This window comes from Netta rufina, assembly GCF_964035555.1.
Source record: "Netta rufina genome assembly, chromosome: 15".
Lineage (NCBI taxonomy): Eukaryota > Metazoa > Chordata > Aves > Anseriformes > Anatidae > Netta > Netta rufina.
Window position 1 is genome coordinate 12477814 of NC_140138.1, and position 26421 is coordinate 12504234.

The 26421-nt window shown below is 41.1% G+C and overlaps 2 protein-coding genes across 4 annotated transcripts in view; one reads left to right on the plus strand and one right to left on the minus strand.

The window, feature by feature from the left end:
• The window catches only part of CHLSN (cholesin), a 128495-nt gene that overhangs the window by 53100 nt on the left and 48974 nt on the right, over positions 1-26421 (minus strand). The window lies entirely within an intron of this gene.
• The window catches only part of GPR146 (G protein-coupled receptor 146), a 51360-nt gene that overhangs the window by 14695 nt on the left and 10244 nt on the right, over positions 1-26421 (plus strand). The window contains exon 2 of the mRNA XM_084296025.1: positions 7767-7808. The gene's annotated coding sequence lies outside the window, so the exon portion shown is untranslated. The remainder of the gene's footprint in view (positions 1-7766; positions 7809-26421) is intronic.

Sequence of the window (26421 nt, forward strand, 5' to 3'; positions counted from 1 at the left end):
GCAGCGAGGGCTGAGTACCACAGATTCAGAGAAGCACAAAGCATCCAGGCCAGTCCAGGGAGCAGGGCACGGATGCTGGCTCGTCCCTGCTCTGCTGGCTCATGCTGCTCACAGCGCTGCCTGCACCTGCTCCTTGGGTGAGCTCGTTAGATGCTGCCAGCACGGCGCTGTCGCTGCGGTGCGTGCGACGAAACCCCACAACATGGATTCCTGGTACTTTGTTTGACTCTGAAAAATCATTTGCAACACTGAAAGCTTTGTTTGTGTCACAAAGAGTGGAATATGCAATAAGTTAGTCACAACAAAAGCATTTCACAAGAAAAGCCTCTTGATTTCATTTAATTTAAAAAGACAAAACTGGGCCAGCTAGATATACCATCATGACTTCGCTTTGTTTATCAACAAAACCATGTAGTACTGCTTATTATTCAATTTTAGGAGTGTATTATCTAACAGTTGTATAATCAAGATGATATTTACTACTGGAAATGAGGTAAACTAGCATGAGGATTGCATTCAACATTATCAAATGGGAGGCACTAGAGTTATGATTTCTAGGCACAAGCAGTAACTGGATAGGAAGGCAAAGTTCAAGAAAACAGTAATACTCTTGTGTATTAACAGAAGGCCTCTTCTGCTCTGTAATGCACTACCCAAGACCATTTCCTTCCTTAGTATTAAAATTCTAATCAGCCTTCATTTCATCTACAAACATCTACAGAAGTTTATGGCCTAGGCAGAGTTCTGTGCACAGCTTTAGAAACAAACAGACCTGGAATATGAGACCCAGCATATTATAAATTCTTAATTCTACTATAAAAATCTGTACATGCACAAGTGGAGAATATTTAAAACGTGCTAAATGCCGCACTGGGTAACACAATGAGCTGCTGCTTCTAACACTGCAAATGTCGTAGTTTCTAAATGTAGCTGTATTAATTACACATTTGATGTTAAGATCCTAGATATCAACACTGAGGAAACTGGGCTCATGGTAGATGGAATGAAAATGGATAACTCTGAGAGGTACAAAGACAAAAAAATCCTTATAAACTGGTCTGCAGCAGTGCTTTCCAAGCCATGGAGCTCTTGCCACAAGTGATACGCATGTTTTTTCTAAGTGGCTTGTGAGCATTGCCAGAAACCCTGAGCACACTCTCCTAAGTGCTGCTGCTGTTAAAATTGGTGCCTTTGGCAGGACCTGTGTCAGCGGACTTGCAGCATACTGAAAAATAAGCTACTGCCTCTGAACTCCCTAGCTGTTTTCCTATTTCTCTCTCAAAGAGGCACTCACCTCTAACTGTGGTTTGAATGTCATATCTCAAAATTAAGCCAAAAGCAAAGAAAGGAAAGAAGTCTGGAAAACTGAATGAAAGCATATTTACTCTGCAAGGTAAATCAGGGAAATGGCTAGAAGGGCAGAATTAAAAAACCTAAATGTTTAAGTCTCCAAACAAAATACTGAAACATCAAGCTCAACCTTCAAAGAGTAATAATGAAACCTAAATACCACAGGTCTGAAGGTATGTGTCTAGCCTACATAGCTTTAGCATAGGTATTTATGTCAAAACAAATGGGTGGGCCACTGGAAACTGATGTAGCAATGCCATGGCACTCCACTTCCTTCTCATTGCGAAATCCCATTCTTCTCTTCTATTGTAACAACAACATTCAGCCCACCTCCAGCTTCCCCATTCAGGAGCATTACTGTGCTCACCACTCTTTCTTCTGCCTCCCTCCTGCCGTCTTTACCTCTAGCAATTCTAACTACCAGTAAAAGGCACAAAGACAGCTCTCTCTTGTTGCTGTGTGACCCAACACCAGGTTAGCTGAGCACTAATTGCACCACCTGGCATGCACGGGGAGGGGAGGCAGTGTGGACATCCCAGCTGCAGCTTGTCAGGAGGTGGTCACGTTCCCATGGGCCAGCTGCTTGGCAAGAAAATGCAGGCGTTCATGTCAGAGAGCAAGCCAGGAGGCACATGTGCTCCTTTTTGGGGAGCTGCTTGGCCAGCAAGGATGCTGTGCCATTCCGCCCACCAGCACAGGCTGCTGCAGCGCTAGGGGCTGGAGCAAGCACGCTCCTGGCTGCCCGTGCAGGTCTGACTTACAGGGACGTGCTAAGTGGAAGCTTTGTGGGTGCGCCTGTGAATATAAATGAAATCAGAGCAGCCTACGAGGTTGGGACATTACATGAAATATAAAACGGGATGGGCTATGTCTTCTGGTGTATAAGTAATTTGGAATAACCTTAGTCAGAAGGGAATTGACGGTAAAGCGCAGGAAGCTGCTCCAGCTGGCCATGTTACTGCTGCTATGCACTCTGCAAACGTCAAATGTCCCTGCTCCGTAGCACTACCATCAGACACCAAAAACAGCTTTAAAATCTGGAATAGTTCCACCGTCTTCCACCAAACTCAGAACCTGTACAGTGCATTACCCCAGGAGGGAGGGGAAAAAGAAGGGAAGAACCTCACTCAGTCCAAGCAGGTGGGCAGCAAGCAGAGTTGTCTAAATCAAGCGAGTAAAATTGCATCTTAATTATAAGGTCGTCTTCAGTATCTGAATGCAATTCCCTCAGTACTCTTCCATCCTGTAAAATACATGTAACAGTTAGAAGCAACTCTGCAGACACCCTACGAGCAACCTGCCTGCACGCTATCGAACAGAAATCCCGACCTGCCAAACTTAGCCCCCTGTACATGCTGTCCTGGCAGGTGCTGCTGGGGCCACTTCTATTTCGGACAGCAGGAGCAGCTCAGTGATTGACCGACAGCTCTGAACTATATTTGGGAAAGCATCCCAGCCCTCAACTTGCTGTTTAGGCTCTCTGAGCATTTATGAATAAATAAATAAGGAAATTCACAAAACGCCACTACAAACCAGCAGTGAAAAAAAGAATCTAATTAGATTATGAAGTTTATAAGCTTAATTATAAAATAGTACCAATTAAAGCCTGTGAAGAAATCTTCATTTATATAACAAGTGATTACAAAACCCTAGTAGAAAATCATGGCAATTTAGCTTGACCTTTGGTCACGTGGTACATATGTAAACCCTCATGGGCAATTAGGTGATTTTCCATTTTCTCTGCTATATGTTTATTTTTAATAAAAGGCCTGTTTTGTTTTGTTTTTTAATTTTTCTTTTTTAAGCAGGCTGCAGCTGTGGTAGAGACTTTTCTTTTTTCTATGTATACTGTAATCTAGCATAAAAATATTGAGACGCAGATCAAGTTAGGCTTGTCAGCCTTAATATTTTCTGGTGATTTGAACAGGGCCAGGGAATACGATAGGCATCTTTACAAATCCAGTTGGCTTTACTTCAAATCCAAGAGCTTGTATCTAAGCTTCACAAGAACACGAGCCCACATAAAATCAAATTTTGAATGCAAAGCTAACCCAGTTCTGCTCATCAGCCTTCATTCTGAAACCTGTCTGCAGCAACATTTTTGTGAGGTTGCTGCATAGCATGTAATTGCTCTTGGAAGAAGTACTTTTTGCATCAGAGCTATAGCTACCTTTGGGACAACCTATCGTTTTTAATCTTAAAAACTTTTTTTAAAAAGTTTATGCTAATGATGTATTTTCATTGGCACTGATGAGTTAAAAATTGCTTCAGCTTTTCTTGCCTTTTTTTTTTTTTTAATCAAGCTGCTAAGTATTCCCCATTTACCAGTGCAAATCAGCTTAATTTGCTTAGGAGCTAAAACCTGGACCGAACAATGGTATTTTCAAAACAAATACATCAAGTTAAAGAGAGGGCAGTCATGGTTCATCTGAATCATATGGCTCCAGATTTCAAATCTAAGCTAAGGAAATAGAGGTTATGATACCCTGCAGCTGGGACAAGCAGTATTCGTACAGCAGTGTTAAATCAAGACCACTCGGCCAGTTCAAGCAGTTGCTTGTGTGGAAGTGAAAGATCCCATGAGAGCATTAAAAAAAGAAAGGTTCTGGTGTCCTAGCCAAACCCCCCTTCCTTTGCTTAATGCTACCATGGGCTAAGTTTCTTCAGAGCAACTGATTGCAGAAAGTTGCTGCCAAGTAATTGCTACTGATTTATTTACATCCGATCACACAGAACAGGAATTAAGCACTGTGCAAAACACACAGGCGAGTTAATTACAAAAGGTCCTCTCATGCCACACAAACGCCCAGTGACTGAGGCTGCCTGCTGGTGGGTTAATTTGCAGACACATCAGTTCGGTAATTTGTTCACCATCAGGCTAGAGAAACGCGTATTGACACAACGGCACAGTGGCAGGGAGAAGTAGCTGGGAGCTTCGGAAAGCCACAAGCGCCTGTGCTGGTAGCAGTGGCATACACAGATAAAAGCTGTCATTCAGCCTGGGAACCTCAGGACAGAAAAAAAAGAACAAGTCTGGAAAAGTTATTTTCCGGTCTCCCATTCAATAGCATTTTGAGATTGATACAATAAGTGCTGATAAAATACCTGAGAGTTGACATTTTCATATATAGCAGATCAAAAAAAGGGTTGTTTTCTAAATTTTGGGAGCAATACTGGTGGCTGAAGTAAAAGCACCGTTCACTGCTTCCCAGAATACCAGATTAACTGTAACTGTAGCTATTTTATTATTATTTTTTAAGAGAAGGGAGGAAGCATGAGACAGTAGTACAGCCTGGAGACTTTGACAGCACTATCTGGATGCCAATGTCATGCTGTGTAAACATGTGGATCCATTAGACAATTGTTGGAAGCAGTGAATTCTAAATTTGATCTAGTGATAGGACTCATGCTGTTCGGGGAAAAAAAAAAAAAGGGGGGTTGCGAAACCACACAAGGAAAACGTTTCAGACTTGTTAAAAAGAAGTACAATGTGAACAATGATGTATTGGATGGCCTGCAGATTTCAGCCTCTGGAGAGTCTTGACAGACAGAGCAAAAACCTGAACTAAACTGTTAAATCAGTTTATAAAATATACTCCAACCTGAAAGGAGGGAAACATTTTCTTAGAAAAAAATGATATTCACATAGGCAGAATAAGAAAGAATTTTTTCCTTGGGATAAGACAAACCGTAACAATGATTTATATATTCCTCCACATTTGTAGTGCATGCTACTGCCTTAGCTAATGAATCAATTTTAGTGAAGCCTAAACTGTACGGCATCCCCAGCTCTGCTGGTCTGGCGAGGGGAGCGGTGGTTAACTGCCTTCCTTTGCTTCATGCTGGCAACACAAGGCTTTTTGCTTTATAGTACTTAATGGGCTAAAATACACGTTGAAATTAACTCCTTCATTAGCTATACAGCTGCTGCTCCTTATCTTTCATTACTGTTAATTACAGCACTGCAAAATTTTATGTTGTGACTCAGAATTAAATAGGATTAATACGATCTACGATTTTTCTTGGAATACACAACTCGGGCCTCATGAATAAATTATATGCTGCATGACATATGACACTTGAAAAGGCATTACATTCTTTAAGCTATCTAGAAATGCTTCTGTGCATTCAGACACGCTGCAAGCTCTCTGCAAACTGACTAACCAGCTGTTTATTCCCTTGGAGCTGCTTACATCAAAAGACACATAAAGCAGTGGGTTCACCTCTCAGCAGAACTGCAGACCCGCTCTAAGTCTGTCGCTACAAAACTTGTTATTCATCCCTGCTGGCTTATAGATGTGAAGAGCAGTATGCAGAGCTCAGCATTTCAGTTATGATTCACGTTGTGATTTAATCATTCCTAAAACTTAGTTTACTACTTAAAAGAAAATGTACTTCAGCAACAGGGCTCAGAATGCAAGAAAAACAGATCAATCTAGGAAAAGCTACTGAGTCACCATGGAGGGAGGCAACGAAACCCATGTTACCCTCGTGAATCCAATGAGGTCAGCAGAAGCAAAGCTTCTTGGTGACTGGTACGGACAAACCTTTCTCCAACCCACCCTATGAACCCGTGTGAGCACAGGACAGTGGTCCTCTGAATGCCGATCTCAGCACTGCAGCACGCCATGGATATAAATAAGTTTGTTTGTGCAGCTTAGCCGGCTGAATTCAATGACAATTCACGTGTCTAATTCCATCACGTCCATAAATACCTGGATGTGAGGCCGCAGCAAAGGCACTGAGGGGCTGTGTTAGTCAGGAGGCGGGCTGGAGGTCGCTGAGGGACACTGAGGAGCTCCAGAGCGTGCAGCAGCTGTGCCACGCTCCAGCAGTGAGGCCTATCGGCCGGGACTGCTCACATCCTCCTGACGAACTTGCTAACGAACAGGGAAAAAGCTTCCCACACGTGTTTTGTGCTGCAAAGCTCGGGGCAGCTGTCTTAACAGCACCTGCAACACAGCTTCAATCTGTATGAATTTATAAACAGCAAATCTGTTGTTTCTTCACATGAATTAGCAGACATTTGTTTCTGTGGTGGGATGGGAGGCCAGCCAGAGCTGCAGACCAAGCAGCCAGGCACGCCAGCAGGTCTTAGGGCTGCTCGAGCCAGGGAGGTGATCTCCAGCTGCGTGACACGGCACACACACAGGCCACGGCACACACACGGAAATCGCTCTCTCAAGTTCAAGGCCGTGTAATAATAGCAATTAGTGCTTCTATTTACTATTCTTCACCAGATTGTGAAACTAAAATTGCAACCAAATATTGATTGCACCACGTACTTTTCTTGGTCCCTCCAATGCTTGCCACGAGACGTGAGGAACAGGACAGAGGCTGGGCTGGGCCGGGCCGCTGGTGGCTCCCTTCACAGAGACCAGCAGCACTAGTGGGAAATGCAGGCCAGTGGGAGATGAGATCTTTCACAGACACTTACTGACCTTTCAGTAAAACTTCAATATAAAAAGAATAAACTGGCAGAGGCTGCTATCTTAAACCGTTTTTTCACAAATGAAGTACTCTATTTCCCTCAAAACTCAGTCATAATTGAGTAACCTCAAAGTTAATCTTTCTTTTTAGGGGAAAACACACCTTTTTTACTATAGCGACAATCTGTTCTTAAAGTTATCTTGCTCTCCAAATATTATTGTTCATTTATCCAAGCTAAAAGACTTAAAACTTTAATTTAAACTGCAAGAAATATGGAAATTAGTGCTTTACATCATTCCTCTCCTTTAGATAACTTAGATCTGAAATACCGGTTACAAATTCTTAGTGGTCACACATACTACACCTTTGTTGTTATAATTTACTAAAATATTCATCTTTTCCATATTTTCTCCCACAGTGTGCAAAGGAGCAGATATATCCTCAGTAACCAAAGTGAATTAGCGTAACGCAGTATGCCAAAACCACTGTGTTTTACAACAACAAATCAAACTGACATTTGTCATAGTATCTCACTACATGCCAAATATTTCATATTGGGATTGCTCCATTTCAGTTTTAACCCAGTACACGTGACATTTTCAATGAGGAGAAGAAAGCTGTGAGTTTCTATTTTTAGATCAATCCACAGCTTTTATTCAAGAACCTCAATTCACCTCAAAATGTAAATAAAGCCATCAACACCAACACCACTATGATACAGTAACTCTATCAACCTTTCAGCTACAGTCATTGAGTCAGTAATCAATCATGAAGCAATTCAATACCAAACATTGTAAACAATTACTTTCTGGATTTTCTAATCACTGCATGAAAATATCGTGTGTTGTAAATGCTATAAAAAGCATGGTACAGTGAAATATAACACATGAAATGTATTTAACAGAATTTATGAAATTTGCTTTTCATTTCTTTCAAACAACTACGAGCAATTGGTTTACCTTTTCTTTCTTCTTTTTTTCTTCCAGTGGTTCAGTCTTCGACTGACATTCTTCTGTGCTGCACATCACGTAAGTACAGGTATAGCAATACAGTGTGACTGTTAGACTGCTATTGCCATATGTTTACTTTATTAATGTACAACAGTGAAAATACTTACCAACATTGGGATTTCTAGACCTGGTATTTATTTCTGTGAAAATGTACTAGAAAACTTACTAAGTGCTCATGGAAGAGTTAGCGAAGGCAGTCTGTATTGACTCCCAGATCAACCTCCTCCCCAAAGCTCACAAACTGGCAATTTACACAGGCTCAGATGAAGGCGCCTCCAGCTTACAACATCTTTACAGCCTTATGAAATTTGGACTTCATGGATGTATGCCGTGATCCTAAGGCACTTGAGGACTCCTTGCCAGGCAGGAGAACCTCTGTGATCCACAGGAACTGCAGAAACAGACTGGAGGAACATAACCACTTGGAGGATTTAATTGACATCATCTCTGCAAACTGCCTGCCGACCCCTGCGAGGAAGGAATCAGGGCTGTAATGCTGTCCTCACCACCTCTACCAGCAGGCCATCATGTCAGCTAGAACTGCCTGAAACCCCACGGTCAGTGCTGGAGATTTTCATGCACTGACAAAGGCTGGTCAGTGGGGAGAAAGGCAAAGCTAACACCTAGTGAATCAGCTTGGGCTAACTCTGCAGGAGAAACATACCTTCAGGAAAGACAAAAAGATTAAAAGAAAAGAGACACCAAATTCAGCCTTCTCTAAGGGACCAACACCATTCCTCTGAGGGCACAGGGGTGTGCTCGCACACAGCCTGAAGAACGTGCTCGAGCACAGGCTGGCGACCTGCTCGTAGCAGCGTGTCGTAGGTGTGCTGTCCGCCCTGCTCTAGTTAACGAGCAAAGGACAAGAGCCAGGAATTATTTAATGCTAACACCAGCTCTGCCAGTGCTGACTGCTGCTCTTGCTCTTGGCAAATCGCTTCATCTTTTTCATTTTCTCCTCTGTACAATGAGCATAACATTTTTGTGCCTAATACCCATCTCCCCAGTGTTTCATTCCCAGTTTGACATTCTAGTCATAAACGCACTGCCTGCCTTCCTTTTACTTTGATAAAGTATAGTCAGTATCAGTTGGGAACACTTCTTTAAAACTTATTTCCAACTATTGTGAAACAGGAGCTGAATGTTTATGGAGTAGTTATTTTTTATGTCAGTTTACCATAGGGCCTCTTTAGCCACAAGCTTACAGCCGGAGGCCCCAAGGCATTTTTGGGAATGGAAACTTTTGGAGTTCAGCTCTTAACAAATTTCCAGGCTGCAGTATGTTTTTCATTAGTCTACATGGTGTTATAATAAATGATGCACTTCCTCTTTCATTTTATGATTTTTTTTAAACATGCAACAATTTTTCTGTGTCTGTTTTCTATTACTTCCAATATACTCAACCACACTAATCTTAGAGTCTACTTCATGTGTAAGGACAGAAAGGATGTACTAAGGTATCAGCCATAGCAAGACAAGCTTCTAGTCTAAATTCTTCACTGAAGGACAATCATAAACCCACTGAATCCATCCCATCTTTTTAGGGGCCGTTATTGTTGCTGTTGTTATTATAATGTCTGTTACCCCAAAACCTAGAGTTGGCCTAGAAAATGTTCCTCTAAGTTAGATACCCACAAGACACAGCTAAAAAAGTTTGAGCTCATTGGCCAGATTTTTTTTCGGCTACCTACTATAATCACAGACATACTGCTACGACAAGACTGTGGTGCAACTATTTTTTTAAATAATCACAGAAACGCATGAAAACCTTCCAAAGCCTCCACATAACAGACTTACACAAAGATCTTTTTGCATAAAGACCAAAATGATATTTCTTTGTATAGATTTGTGCATCCCTCCTCCCAAAAGCCTTTGATAAACTGAGAGCAGTTGAACATGAGGACAGCTGTGGGCAGAACACTTGCAGCCCTGCGGTCAGAGGCTGAGGGAACTGGGCTCACTCCACCTGCAGAAGAGAAAGTTTTGGGTGGACCTAAGCCACAACCACTGTGCACCTGCAGGAGGCTTACTGTGCAGACAGATTTGGGCTCCTTACTTCAATGCATGGTGGGATGAAAAAAGACAATAGGCAAAAGTTTAACCTCTGACTCTATTTTTTGATTTAAATCATTCAGTGATGACTGCAGCTTTTTGAAGCAAAGCTGAGACAACACGAAAGAGGGCAAATAAAGTTGTCCTTTATGAATTTTGGACATGCAATAGCAACAGCCATCAGTAAACTTCATAGTGAAATACCTGTGTGTCAGTTTTAACCCTTTTTTTTTTTTTTAAATCTCAGCACCTTTCCCTGAGTGCAGTTCCTATAGATGCTAGTCAATATTGCCAAGGTAGCAATATAAATAAACCATAGTATGAGGGAAAGAGAGAATTTCTAAAGGAAAGGGAAAAAAAAAAAAAAAAAAAGGAAAGAAAAAAAGCCAAACAGCTAGCATTTCAGTATTTAACTCCCCATCCTAACAGCACAACTACCCACATTTAAATGAAGCCAAAGCTCCTTGCGCAGTCTTGTTCCTCTCACCCCAAACTAGTTTGGTGAGCTCTGCAGGTGGTCAAAGGAAAATCAAAAGCAAATGTCTTGAGCATTTCAGAGCTGATGTTTGAGAACACAATGTTATCAAGAAACATTCACCTCCCTTCTGGGTGGATCCGCACACATCTTCTTAGTAATTTACCTCCGCACATCCGTAACACGGACAAGGCGAGCGTGCCAGCAGGGTTACATGCGAAGCCGTGCAAGCTGGGCTTCCTCCGCACGCCCCCACTCCCCAGCCACCCCAGGGCCCTTTCCAGCACCTGCATCTTCTTCGCAATTTATCGCTCTGCATTTATCAGCACAGTGCTTTACACCTCCAGCTTGCCCCCAACCCCTCCCTGCTGCCGGCCGAGATCTGCCCCCCCATTTTGGCATTGTTACAGTGCTCGTGCTCTCTCCCTACCAGTTTCCTTCCTCTCACAAATTAAGGGCTTTGTTCATCTTTCCCTTATGAAGTTTCTGTCTCCCTTCCTGACGTAGGAGACAGTGTTCGTTTTGCAAAGAAAAATCATGACTAGGAGACTTGTGCCAGGCAGCGAGGTTACAGGTCCCACATGTTAAATTCCATCCTGAGGACTGCAGCAGTGTGGTCAGACATAGGATTACGCTGGAAATCACCATGGGTGTCACCAGTAGGTAGGGATAACAAACTATGGATCTGCAAAAACCGAACTGCCTCTGCTTCTTTTTCCTTGTCCCATTCCAAGTCAGTGTTCACTATCACTTACTGACATTTACCATCACCAGCTGACAAAAGAGGGAAAATACAGGACTGTCTGTACATTTGTTTCAAGAATATCAAGGGACTTTTGTAGGTGGAAAGCTGAGAGAAAGACAATATGAACTTATATCAACTTAACTAAGATCAGTCTTTAAGACATATTACCTCAGCAAAATTCACCCTGTTAGGAAAAATACGGAAAACAGATCCCTTTCTGTAGGGCACACAAACAGTATTCCTCTGCAGAGCCTTCCAACACAGTCACCAGCAAGGAAAAGATCAGAGTCCTGTTAGAGGAAATGGCACCTCCCACGACTTCCACAAAAAGGAGCTGGAGCTTTCCCCTGCCTTTTTAGCAGGGAAAGTGAAGGCCATGCGCTGCCACTGCCAACAGGGAGAGATGACTGAGTTAAGCAGAGCCTGTTAAGGACCCTACCCACTGAAGAACAAGGATTACCATTAAATAGCATTCAGTTACCTGACCTACTACGCCAGAGACTTGAAATTTAGAAAACTGATGAAAAAAATACATGATGGTTTTACAGTCACTTTTCAAAATAGTAACTCATCAGACAGTGCAATTGTTTAATGGCAGAACACTGCTCACAAAAGGCAGGAGCAATTCTCCATTACGTGAACAACTATATATATTTGCATATTTAAAAATGTTCTATATATGCACTTATTTATTTTTTAAGATAACTTTCTTTTTATGTTTGCTTCTATACATAATTTTAATGAGAATGTATTCCCAGGGGCTGGCAGCATCAGAAAAAATAGGCTATGCCAACAAGAAGGGATTCCAGTCCAATATCATCACGTCTAGCATACCGTGTTTCATTTACAAATCTTTGATTTCTAAATGAATGGCAGTTCAAAGTACACATTAAACACAGCTACTTTCTGCCTATGTATGTAGAGATCACTAGAGATTAAGTCACTTTAATTAAAAACTTAAGCAGGTGTCACTTCATGATACTCTTTGAATTTGGTTTAAGCAGATGTATGTTCTATCATTACCTAGCAGTGCACTTTTAATACAAGCATAATCAAAGAGATCTCCCTAAACAAAACAAAGGAAAACCACTTTGTCTGACGGTTTGAAGTTTGGTACTCCTCACCTGTCAGATACAGAACATATATTTAGTTGGAAACGACATTCTAAAACACTTCAACGATAAAGAAAAGCACTGTGACCAGCTCTGTGAGAGAGAACCCCAGGCCCCACGGGACCTACTAACTTCAGTGGGGTTTTGTTCTGCCTCTTTGTAAATATCTAACTATCAAAAGTGAATTTGTACTATAAAGGCCTGAAACAAATCATTTAAAAGCATTCAGTATTCAAATAATCACAGGTTTAGGGATGGAAATGGCATTATTTCTGACTAATTTTTCTCTCAATGCCATGCTTGAGAGTGATAGATAGCAATGTGAAGAATGCCCTGTGTCCCCAGTACTCGAAGGTTCTTTTCTTTTCTCTCCTTTTTTTTTTTTTTAAGGTAATCCTAAGATTAATTTAAAGTCATCTGGTGAAAGTACTTTAGTATTAACCTTAATATTTTTTTGTTAATATATACTGAACTCAAGTGAAGTGATTTCAAGAGTTATCCTAGATGCTTCTCATTTTAAGACATTAAATATTAGCTCTTACAAATTTCCATTATACGTTGTCTGACAATATTTGCTGCTGTGGACTACATGAGAAGACTTTTAATTCTTACAGTGGCAATCAGTGATGATAAGGTTTTGTAGAAGCTGGACACAGATGACATTTTAGCATTTCACACCTACTGCAAGTCCCTCCTTTCCAGGTCTAATTTCATGTAATGTTAAGTGTAAGAAATTATTAGAAATGACAAATTCACTCACTTGATCCTTTTTACTTACTGTATCATCAGGAATAGCTACCCTCACAATTGCCTCCTAACCCTGCTTTAAATGATCACTCTGATCATTCACTGTTGACACCTGAAGACAATGGAAGTGCACATACACTTCCAGAATTTGAGACACAAGGAACTAGTAAATCATAAACTGAATTCCCAAAGCCAAGACAAAGCCATTGGTAGAACTGTGGGAAGTAAAGAGTGATGGAGACAGACAGCAATCGGGCAGCTGACTGGGTCAGTGCAGGGTGTACAGCACAGCGGGTGGCTAAGAAGGACAGGGGCAGAGCACAATTACCAGAATGAATGAAGGCAACCGTCTGGAGCTGTCATCTGCAGCAACAAAGTACATGCTGCATGCAGCTGGAGTGCTGGTTAAAGGAACCTAGGACATGGCTGCACAGGCAAGGCTCAAAAAGCGTAGGACAATTAGTGTGAAAGCACAATTCTGGGAGCTTCAACTTATCCTAAAGAAATAACTGAGCACTCTTGTAAAAATCAGATTTCCATTTTCACGTGCTTTGCTCTACTTCTTTAACTACAGCAATGCTGTATATAGAGAAATCCGAAAAATAAAAAGGGGTTAGAAGCCAAGATCCATCCTGCTGCTTCAGCTGTAAAGCTGTAAATCTGGATTAACTGCAAAGGCTTCAATCTCAAGTATGTGCCAGTGCAACTGAGAGCTACAACTGGCTCCAGAATTGTGTCTGTTTCTTGTCTAGAGTTGGCATGAGGAACCTCCCTTTGCCAGAAAGAGAAAACCATGAAAGTTAGGTAAGACTCTTTCGGCATCTATGTCAGGCACAGGTTATTAAAAGGAACCTCATATGGCGGCTCCACCTCCAGGTTTATCTGCTGGGAGCTGGCTGTGTAACTAACACAACAGAAAAGCACCATTTCTTGCTTCTTTTGTGAGCTCGGGGCTGCCAGGAGGAACTGAGGAAATTCAAAAGCAGCTTCCCTTCTGTTGCTCTTTTGGACGTTTCTCTTTGAAGTGGCTGCTCATTCACCAGTTTTGTAGGTAGTCTTTAAAGCAATACTTTCCACCCTTCACACTTAAGTACAGAAACATGCAATTAATTATAACAAGTTAGTAGTATGTTATGTCAGCCTTTTATCCCTACTGGGTGTCAGACTAAGGAGCAAGTACTCTTTGTAGTAGGATTTAGACACTCTAGAGAAAATGCTGAGCTTTATAGACAGATCTGATACGGTTTGTGTAACACAAATAATCTGTGTCAGAGAAAACCATTTAACTATCACTTAAAACAAAAAATCATTTTCAATCTAGAAATAAAGAGTCAAGCTCCATAAAGGCCCTAAATAGCTTGTGGTGCTGTTGTGCTGTATATAACTGATGGTTTAACCCTTTAACATGTATTTTTTTTGTTACCTGTTTTGTTTTGTTTTGTTTTGTTTTCCAAAAGAAGAATAAGCCTTCAAGTAAATTTTATGTGGAATGGCTCCAAGTTAGACTTTCTAAAAAGCCTTCACAGGAGACAAACAGAGCCCTTACCTGCCAGATGGCCGTAATGCAGCAGTAAGAAATGCATCTAATGCTCCTCATAGTAGTAGTGTCCAAACACCACATTACTGGCTCCCAAATATGTTCCTGGGCGGGAATGTTTGTAAACCAGGCCTTTTCATCTTGCAAAGCTGCCAAACTCCAGGAACATTCTCAACAGTTTTAGTCCTTAACTAAAAAAACATCCCCACATTATTAAGAATTACCATGGAGAAAAGATTACAGGGAATGTGTCCTAATGCAATGGCTCTCTCCTGTTTCCACATAGCGTGTATGTTGTTTATTTTCATTCTTTGAGCAAAGGAATTATAGCCATAATTATCTCATTTTCTCATGGTACAAACAGTCCAATTTTTATTCATTGAGGTCAACATTTTTGTTGCATTCTTCCTCTGTTTTTTTTTCTTTCTTCCCTTTAAAGTTTGCTATTAGCAGCAAATACAATAGATTTATACTATCAAAATACCTGTTGGGGGAGAGATTTATTAATAAATTGTATTTGCAAATCCACACAGATCAAAGTGGCAATATTAAAATGAATAACTAGAGGAAATGATTTTCAACTCAATTTCTTATGTTTGAGGCATATTACTTTTTTTTCTTTTCTTTTTTAATATCCTTTAAAAGAAAGAGTTCCTTGACCCCTGTAGCCTCACCTTGAAAGATTTCTGTGCAAGAATTTTCCCCCAAATCTGCAAAGCTTCAAGAGGTAATGTTCAACCAAGTAGATTTTAGAAGTGAGGAGGGAGTACTTCATGGTCAACTGGCTATGAAATCCTGCTAGCTGACCACAGTCTCAAGCATGCAAACTTGCTGCATTAAATCTAAGACCTTTAAAAGGGTTAAAGGGTGGGGAGACTTCACCCTACCATTTATCAAGGAAGACAGCAAAGCCCTTGACTTCTTCTTTGCTTTATCATCTCCTCTCCCTTTTCTCCTGTGCTGGGAACCGAGCTGGGGTACCTGCAGCCTGTCCTCCTGTGGTCTTCACAAAATACCCAAAGGGTTAAAGCCCTTTCCCCTTCCCAACCACCTGAGGTCTGCAAAAGAAAGAACATCTGAAAGCCTGCAGACAGGGAGAGGTCAGGAGCAGGGTATTACCTTCTGTACGTTTGGATTAGCCTATGATAGCTAAATAAACTGACTTAATGTCTAATGACATTTTCAAACAATAGCTAATAAAATTATCCAAAGTACGCAGAAACAAAAGATGCATGAAAATGCCATTAGGGTCTCTAACACATCCACATAACAGTGAATTTCAGTGCTTTGGACATTCAGATTAGAGGTCAAATATAAATGAACCCAAGTGAAATGATCTGCTAAATAGAAAAGACAGAAATACTCCTGCCTTGCCCGTTATTATCATTCCCACTTGTACGCAACTATTGGTTTCTGTCCTATTTTTGACAGAGAACCTTGATTTTGGAAACAGAAATGTGGTCTTTTGAAAATAATTAAATAAAAAGCATTTTCTGAAAGGAATCACAAGCTCTGAATACTTCTGGAAAGCTGCTCAGAATTAGCTGGGTTAGCAGGTCTGAGGGATTTTTGCTAAAACCACATCAGCACCCTGAGTCACGTCAGCAGGGAAAGGCGCCGTGATAGGTGCAGATGCTATCGCTCCTCTCCCAGCCTGTTTGTCACTGACCCACTGCAGGTTGACCCTCCTGTACCAGTGCATCTGGGGCAAGGGAAATAAAACTCAGGCACCTGTCTCAGCAGGTTGAGCTCACTATAAGGCACCATACCAGAGTGCACCTTTGTGGTCCTGTTTTGAAATCGAGCTGCGGGAGCGCAGACACACTTCCCTCCGCTGACACTGCTGCAGGGCTGGCAGCCCCTGCCAACGGGAAGGCTGCACCGCCAGGCAGGGGGAAGCTGCTCGCATGTTTCTCAAAATAGGGATGCCGGTTCTGAAGAAAGAACTCGGAGTAAGTATCTGGGTTACAGCATGGGCACAACTGCAGGCTCGTCTTTAAAGTTTTCCATCAGAGTTCATGCAACCTGAAACGTCATAGCAGATTACAAAACAAGAGGCACTAAAAGTTGTCCTCATGCAAAAGACAGCTCTAAAGCAACTGATCTAAAATTCGCAAGTCGTCCTTACTTCAGCTGATTTGCAAATTCAATTTCTTATTTCTTTTTTAAAGTGATTACCAAAGCATTTTCAGGCATGTTATGACCAACTATAAACTTGCTGAATTCTCATGCTAAGATAAAACTCAAATAAACAGCCCTAAATGAATCCCCCTTAATATTACTTTTTAGTTCTATACTTAAAACAACAGCACTGAAAAACAGGAAAAAGTGTCAGTCAGAGACTGGAAACATCTGCGCAATGGAATGAGGAGATCTTTGCCCACAACACAATCTCTCCATCGTGCACTAACTGATCTGCTGTTTGAGCTCCTCTGAAGGTACCATCGTTTCAGCTAGGACTAAAAGCATTTCGATGAGTAGTTCTGATAACTGTTTTATTTAAATAACTATTCCTTACTGACAACTTATGCATGGGTAACAAGGGCCCAGATGCACAGCCACTAATTCACTAATGTCATAACGATGCTTCAACAAAACCACTTCAGCTCATAAAAATAATATTCAAACAACCACAGTCCTAAATAACTACTTTTACTTTAGCCTTACGATTTGTTTAATCCATCTGGAGTAACTCTACCTAAGTCTAAGTTACTGCATTAAGCACTCCTAAAAGATTAACCTTGGAAAGTCATGATGTTGCTGAACAAAACTGAACAGAACTTACTAATCTTTGTCTTATTTAGCTTCCGTAAGTACAAAATATTACCAGAATTGTCTATCAGTTTGTATCAGCTGCAGCAGCATGTCAGAAACATCAGCATCTCAAACACGTGGTGACTTCATCCCTTGAACCACCACAATGTATATGTACACAGAAACCTGCTCCGCTCCAGCAGGCCTTTCACACTAACACAGCTACTGCTTACTAGGAGCTTTATGACTGCACGGTAACTTCAGGGAACCACCAGCAATGGTAACTGTATTCGGGGCCGTATTTAAGTCAGCAATCATCAAGCCACTATCAGCAACATGAGGCAGCTGAAAACTAAGCCTGGGAGGAGACCCCCAGGGCTTCTGTGGTCAGGATCTTCTCCTTCACAGGGAGGCAGAGCAGAAGTGTGTGTGGTTTTGTTGATGCCTCACGCTTACATTGTGCTCCTGCCCAGTTGAATCTCCACCACGTGCACAGAAAAAATACCTGCCTTGTGTTTAAAGGTGTTGGAAGTATGGGCTAAATTTCTTGACAGGGCAGGCCACAGAAAGGGCTACACCTTCACCTAGGCAGGCACTTGCTTACTTTGTGATGAGACAGATTAAAAAATAAGTCACTGAAGGAAAACATCAGGCATCCCTGTTCGCCTGTTGGCCAGGAGCGAGCCTGAGCACAAAGCTGCACAGGTAGGCCTCAACCAACACCAGGGCGAGCGCGACACCAAGGGCATCAGCAAAGGGATGGACCCGCGCCCTCTAAGCACCACAGCCTCCACCACCATGCTCAGAGCCACCACTAACTGCATGGCATCAGCATGTAGGGATCACACACCTTTACCTTCCAACAAACCTCAGGGAAAGAGCGCGAGACAGACCCAATCAGGATAAGGCACAAAGTGTCGGGAAGGGACGTGTGGTGCGGCCTGTCAGTGCCAGGGGAGCAGCAGACGCGCAGGAGCCACGTTATTACCCGCTGGTCTCCCCAGGGACTGAAGGAATATTAATTCCACCTCCCAATCGCTTCATGTTGCTCCTGCACAAAGCCCGTACGCTCAAGTTTATGAGGTCTGAATTCAAAGTGAAAGCCCACTTCGCCTTAAACTCTGCAGGCAACCATCACTGATATTTCATCAAACGTAAATCAGCACAGTTTGGGGCTATTTGCTCTGTTTCAAAACAAACCACACATCATGGCTTAACCAAAAGAGAGATAAATATAAAATATTACAAACCATTAAATAAAAGGGAAAAAAAAGCATAATTCTGGACCGCCCCACACTGCCTCCCCATAAAAATACGAGATTACAAAAGTGCTTTGTTATCTATCAGTTTGACAAATCCCCCAAAATACCCAAAATAGAGCATGTCACAGAAAATTATATGTACAGCAAAATTAATAGTTGAATCTACAGACAGTGCTACTACCTTTATAAAGACAAAAAATGGAAAACCAAGTTTTACTTTAATATGAACAAAAAAGCTTATCCAAACTGAAAATGTAATTGAACTAGGCAACTACATCGATCATAAACACTAGCAGTCAAAAAAGTTCACAAGTGCTACCTTTAAGTCCACAGAAATATTTGTCCTGTTGTGAAGTTTAAGGTTACAAGGTGCTTTAAGAGCAAAAATAAACAACTAGTGGCATAAAATAACAAAACACGTACATTTTACATACACCAAAGAGCATGTTACATACATTCTTCATACATTTTAGGGGTCAACTCCTTTTTGGTTAATAAGTAAAAGCATCCATTACACTTCCTGCTTTGGGCAGGGAAGAAAACACATAAATTAATTTTTCGCTACAATTTTAAAAGGCAAATTATTTAAGGACTATTTGTATTCAAGCTAAGTACACAGAATCCTGATATTATACACTTTTCATTCAAATGGAAGGAATTTACATTTACTTATCATCTCATTAAAGTAAGAATGATATAGCAGTGGCATTTTCCTTTTTTTTTTTTTTTGTTTTGTTTTGTTTTAATTAAAATGTTCTTTCTGCATGCTTAAAATAATTCCGAGGTTTACATTAAAGTATTTTTTAAAGTATACATCGGCTCTTTTTCAGTTCTAATGCTGGTTTCTGTCTAAACTCTACAGAGGCCAGGTGGATGCTACAGGCTTTTTCTATGTAGCATTGGTGTCTGAAGGTGAGAAGGGTTTGGCTCCTGACAAATGGAGCCATGAGGAGAAGCTCTAAGGAAAACCAAATTTTACAAACACAGTATTTTTGCCAGTTTGGCTCACTTTGCTCAGGGTTTGTTGTACTGTTAGCATGCACAGCTTTGCTGAACAGCTACTCCTCTGGTAAAAATTCTTTTTCTGGTACCAAAGCAGCTCCCCCCAGCACTATCAGTCCCCTGCTATGCAGCTATACCGAGGGTTGGACTGTTCTCAAACCACAGTAATGTCCTTTCAGCTAAAAAACAAAACAAAACAAAATCCTATGACAGTTGTGAATACAGTAAACAAAATAGGCCTTATAGCAGGATCAGGCCCTATGATTAACACCCCTTCACCCTTCGGACTTAATCACTTTGAGATATCACTGTGGATGCCTTGTTTTTGCAACTGCCCTCTCCGCCAATAGCAGCGTGCAGCTGAAGCTTAAAAGATTATGTGTATGTATGTGCAGGGGAAGTCACATGTAAATACAGATTCGGTGCCACGAACAGGGCTGCTGCAGCCGTCAGCGGGCTTTTTCTAAGCCTCCCCTATTGTTTACTCTTGCTAGAGAAATGAGAGATTGGAGTTTCTGCTGAGTGACTTTCTAAAGGTTCTGTCTCGATGGGCAAAATGTTTCTGCCAGCCATCCAGAAGCTGCAAGGGGGTACCTACCAGGTGAGATTTTTTAAGAAGTTCAACTTTTAGGTTACTTTTGTGGGGTTTTGTTTGATTGTTTATTTGTTGTTGTTTTTTTGAGTCTGGAAACAACTGGTAATAATGTACCTTGAAAGAAAACAAGTAGCTCTATCTTTACAAATCAGTGTTCAGTTTTTAGATGTCAGTTCTTTAGGAAAAACATAATTGTTTAAACTTTTCATGATACTGCTTTCTATTTTTATCTACTTGTCTAAAAGAAAGTTACAGTAGACTTTCTTATGCATATCAATTTTCATTCTCTTGTATATCAGGTTGCACTTCTCACTTACTGTTTCTTGTATGTACTGAGAATATGCTTGTAAGGTTTTATTATTAAATGCTCTGAATATAGGAGATCTTCAATTTTAGTTTACATTAAATCCTGAACAGTATGACAGACATGAAGCAGAGGAATTGATCAAAAATTAATCTAATTAGCCTTTAATAAAGCAGAACAGTTATCAGTGAAAGTGAGATACTTATGAATCTTCTATTCATAGCACAATAATAAAACACACAGCAAGCCATACTGTGAAATATTACTGCAAAGCAGCTAGAAGACACTGAAATAGCCAATTAACTAATTAATTACAATTAAGCTGCATTTTCATTTATATTACAAAAGAAGGTAAGCCAAAGGCAAACTTCAAAGCACTAAAAATTTCCTGCTTTCAGCAGAAGCTTTAAATAAGCAGAATGACTGCTGTCTTTTTTAGCCTCCACAAGCATTTTTAACTATGCTAATCACCATGATATTTGCAAATCTATTTTCTACTGTACTTAGCACAAGACCTACTTCGCTTTAGGGCTCTGTCAACTGAACTTTATGTCCTTTTTATAAAAATGTTAAAGCAGCATAAAAAGGCAGCATACTACTTCTTACGCCAGCATCATATTCTTCACGTATTTGATTGGCCCCATCATTTAAGTCAAAGCAGGATTTGCTTTGGATTTGCAGGGATTTTAATAGAATTTGAACTGATTCTGAAATGATGAAAAAAGAAGTTGATTGAACGTCTGGACAAAGTGATTCATGTGAACATCTATGATCATGATCTTCATGTCTGAATGACTCACTTTAACTGCTGTGTTCAGGATCTGAACAGCAGATAAGGCTTTATCAGAGTATACTGTAAATTTTCCATAACAGCTAAAACACGCAATGTTCATTTAAGTGAAGATAGGCTAGCTGGCTCCAGCGACCTCCTCACAAACTGTGGTTTAATGATCGTATGCACCCTGTATCTGTGGGCTATGTAAAAACAATCATTTATCAATCATTACTAAGAAACTGGCTCTGTGACAAAGTAATTACTCCTCATGCTTCCAACCATTAGCACAGAAGGAAGCAGATATACAAAGTAAATTCATAATCGAGGCTCTATGCAGCTTCCGCAGTAACAAAATCTGCTACAGGAGTTGTGCTGGCTTACTGTGGTGTGAAATATTTTTATTAAGGTGTATACCTATTGGGAACTGGAAGAAAATAATAATAATAAACCTGTTCAAAGAAAACAAACAAACAAACAAACAACAACAAAAAAAACAATAATTGCTTAATGACATGTGAAATGATAAAGTTCAATTAGTAAGCTGTAGAATTTATTTCAATGTCATTTATTGGGCTGTACTCCCAGGAATGTGTAAAAATCCTAAGCAATGCTTCCCAAAATACCATGGGTTGGACAGAATGCAGGGTAATAGGCAGTTACAGGTAGTATACTTGAGATAAAACTCCACAGATATCTTTGTACTGGGAGACTTGATTCAGAGAGCCAAGGTTTACACAGGTCCAAGACTCCCTTCACGCATTGCTCGCCCTCACAAAGTACGTGTGCTTTCTGGCATTGGAAATGCTTGTGTGGCCTCATACTGACATGCACAGAAGAACTGAGCTCCGTTAAAAATAACCAAGGAAGCATTCCCACCCACACACCTGTGAAAGCATAGCCAAGGAGTCAAGTGACAGAACATCAAATACTTAGGCTTGTCCAAGGCTTGGCAAGCATCCTAGAACAGAAGGTGGTAAAGGTCATTATGGGCTTTCTGGAGTTTGATGGATCATCCCGTACATGTAGGTGCTACAGGGAGCCCTACAAGACAACAAGACTATCAACAGAAAATTTTGATGAACAACAGGTAAAAATCCCTGTCACTGATGAAGCGGAATGGGAAGCTGCACAAGACAAGCAGCACAAATCACCACCTGTTTGTGGCAGTGAGACGCCTCAGTTAATTTCAAGCCCCTCGTAAATGAAAGCTCCTGCTCCAGATCTTACAGTCTAATAATAGCCATCCTTACATCAGTATTAATATTATACTAACCTCCCTAAAATGTTCAGTGAAAATACTGTCTCCAGACACTATAAATGGAATAAGATGAAATCAGCAAATAGGCAAGTTCATCTCAGTCACAGAGGCAGCTAGGAACTGGTATTTCCTTCAGCAAGCAAGCGAAGTGAAAAGTCGTAGGAGCATCCAGAACAAGATGTCTCAGACTTTTGCTGACAATGATCAGGAAGATACCTGCTATCTTCAATGGATGTGACAGCTTTTGGAGTCATTTCAGCCACATTACAACTGCTGGGGCAGATTATTCCCTTCAAACTCTAAACTCAATCCAGTTTCATAGTGACTCTTGTAAGCGTTATATGGGAAAGAACTATGTCAATATTTTTGGATTTACTGGAAACATGGTCCTGGCAATCTGAGTGTTTCACAAGTGTCCTACACAGCCAACGTGATCTCTTGTTGATAAGTCACTGAGTCAGCTTTCACTTATGCTTCTAATAGGAAATGACATTATATTATAGTTTCCAGGAAAACTACCATCTGTGCCTCCTGTCAGTCTGCAACTGGCAGTAAAATATCTGCGAGGAATGTTTCCGCGCTGCCAGCTCTGAGCAGTGCTCCGTCACAAACCCCAAGCACGGGTGAAGCCAGCAAGGAGAGGGCTGAGATAAGATAAGAGCTGCTGGTTCCACCCTGCCAGCTCACCGCGCTGGCTCATGGACAGGGCAGTCCCAGCAGGGCTGGTGCCTCTGACGCTCCATCACTGGGATGAGCTCAGTCCCCGATATCTAGAACAGGATAATTTGCACTGATTTTGACTGCTGAGAATTGGTCTTTAATGGAGTGATATTGATTTAAATCATAACGTTCAGTTCATGAACAATCCTTCCTCCTGGAATCCTGAGCAACTCCCAAAACACTGGAAATTCAGAGATCTGGCCACTTGCCATCTCAAAGAAGTACAAATGATCTATACAAAGAAATTTAGCATAAAGCTGTCTTGTGACTTCCTCTTTTCTAAAATATTAAAAAGGTCTCAACAGAGAATTTTAAATTTGTCTCCAAGATCTGATCTTTACACACACACAAAAGATGTTTCATAAATGCATTTTTCCCCCATAACCAGTCTTTTGCCCCAAACTGACATGTTATTCTACAGTTTAAGGCGTCTGTAGATACTGGGGGGGTAAAAGTTAAATTTTATCCTATAATAAAGATCCTTCAGTGAATCATGCACCCATCATCTTGTTCATTAAGTCAGAAAAAAAAATAATAGTTTCACTAAAGACAGTGGGACAAATTGCAGCTTCTGTGTAAATCTATCGAGTCCCTGCTACATTCTGAACAGCAACTTCAAGCTATTGAGAGTGCTTTCTGAAGGTGTATGTAATCCTTGTCTGACCCACTGACTTAAGTATTTCACATTAAAAGAAACTGCAACTTACATTCAGTTTTAAATTGAATGTAAATATTTGCTACAGCTAAAGGTCTTGTGCGCTCTCCAAGAAACTGAACTTGTACGTTTCAATTAAGTCTTCTGGTTTCTGTGGCTCACCAGTTGTAAGCATAGTGGAAATTGTGCCACAGGTTACAGCTTTTTTTTCTTAAAGGCTTTCACTGAACCAATTACAAAACTGAACAACTCGCAAAACAATTTTCATTCATCTGAATTGACGCTGAACTTTCTTTACTTTAGATTTGTTGCTACTTAGTTTTAAAGCAGGAAAGCTGTATCAAAATCAGCTTCCATGTGCCCCGACAGCGTAAGCGAGGAGCTGGAGGAGCAGCACTAACTGGCTGATCACACCGAACATGGAACGGAGCCGTCTGCTCCGCTGACATTTAGAAGCTGTCATTTCGCATAGTCCCATTAGCTTTATAAAATCCAGAATTCAGAACACCTTATGAAGCTTCATTCTAATTATTATTGTTATTTAATACACTGTAAGTTACTGGGAGTATGAGTACTAGAAAAGTAGCTGCTTTTAATTTTGTAAATAACTCAATTTTTAAAGAAAAATATTACCGAGTAGATATGTGGGTATCTAAAAATTGTGACTTATTTCAGAAACCCAGGCAGCTAAGGCTTGTAGACAAACACAGGTAATGACTGCATATGCACTGATTCACTTGAACATGAAATTATTTTGCCTAGTGGATAAGCCTTCCTTTACAAGTGCACAAAAGTAAGAGATCCCACTTCTTGCAGTAATGAAACCTTGAGCCACAACAATTCCATGATATAAGTGGCACTGTCCACTCTCTGGCAAATCCCTTCTTGCTGTAATACCTGCTGAAGAAAAGGTCTGTCATGTTTTCCATGCAGAGACTCTTTGGGAATTCAGTGATACAGCGAAAGTCGGGAAGAGGTGGAGCAGGAGACCAGTCATACTCACTCATCTGATACTTGGGCACTGCGATAAGGGAACAACACAACCAAGCGTACAGAGTTAACCCCTGCAGAGCCCTGGGCAGCCACTGCAACCCAGCTCCTGCTGAGGCTGCCCTACAGGGGAAAGGGATGGATTTAGCTGGGAGGGCAGATGTGCCTGGCAGATCTGTCTCTGAATGGGGGACTCAATCCAGCACTAAGGCCTCTCCAGACTTGTATGGAAGATCTCTTCACAAGACTTAGCCTCCCCAGTTTTGCAAGAATTTCATTTCTCTCCTCTATCCCATGGTACTCGGTTACCACAACTCTCCAGACCACTACCATGCTACTACTTACTGACAGATACAACGGGTTTTGGCAGCTTCTATCATGGTTTCCAGAGTAATTGATCTTTTATTCTTCCTATACTGGAGTATCTTATCTGTTCTCATAAGCTTTAAGCTACCTAAAAATTGAGGGGAAAATGAGAAAAAAAAAGCAAATGCAGTTATCCACAACTGATGGACACACATTTTTTGAGCAATCTTCTATGAACTTTAAAGACAGAAGAAATTCCTTCAGTTCCAATCTGACAGAAGACACAGTTCTGAACCTGAAGACACAGTGTTGAAAAAACAGTTGCCATTACCTAAAAATGAGTTTTCCTCTTTCTTCCAAAGGAGCGCCTGAACTCGCTTGATGCTTACTGATTTGTTGACAGCAATTTGCAGAGAACTTAGTTCTGGCATGGCCTTAAATGCACTCAGATTCCCAAAGAAATGAACAATCTAAACAAAATGTGCAGCTGAAAAATTGTTAATATTTTATATTAGAGGGAATGATATATATTTATATAGCAATAATAAAATAATATAAACAAACCGTTGAAACAGAAGCAAAAAAATTGCATTTATTTAGTGGGCTGCTACCAGGCCAGCAGCAGTAAGCAGTTTATCACAGAAGTGGGAGCTGAATGACACTGCAGCTATAAGGCAGGGTGATTTACCACAACGCTGGTGCTTATAGAATGAGAGAATAAACAACTGACGGTGGCTGCGAACATCTGCTGAACAATAAAAAGGGTCACAAAGCAAGTGAGAGGGGCCCATGGGAAGGAGCTGAATTTTGAAGTGTTCTCAAGTAGCCGTGTATTCAGTTTCTGGAAAAGCGGCGAGATGAATGAACGATGTCTAAGAATGACTTCAGAAGCATGAGCAACTGTGTCCTCACTCCACGTGTGACAGAAACACACCGTGGCTGCTGAGATGCAGGTCTTGTTGCTGGCTTGATGTGCCTAAGAATGTATCCGAGGCAGCTTGGGATGTCTCTTAAGAAAGTGATAGAGAAGAGAAGAAGTGAAGAATGTAATACTGAGAACCCCTGTGAGGGGTATAATACTATACGTGTGTTATATGAGCAAACGGTGATGGGGGGTGCAGTGCTAACTGGAATGGAGCCATCACGGAGAGAGAGCAGGGAAAACAAGGGCCAGACAGATGTGAAACACAAGATTTTTGAAAAAACAGAGGAAAACGTATGTAAGCATTTACATCTGGGCGAAAGGAACTCTGAAGGACTAAGACGGGACTGAAGGGAGGCAGTAAGCTGCAAGGCTGGAAACGGGCTCACAGACTCCAATTGCGCATAGCGAAGTGGGGGT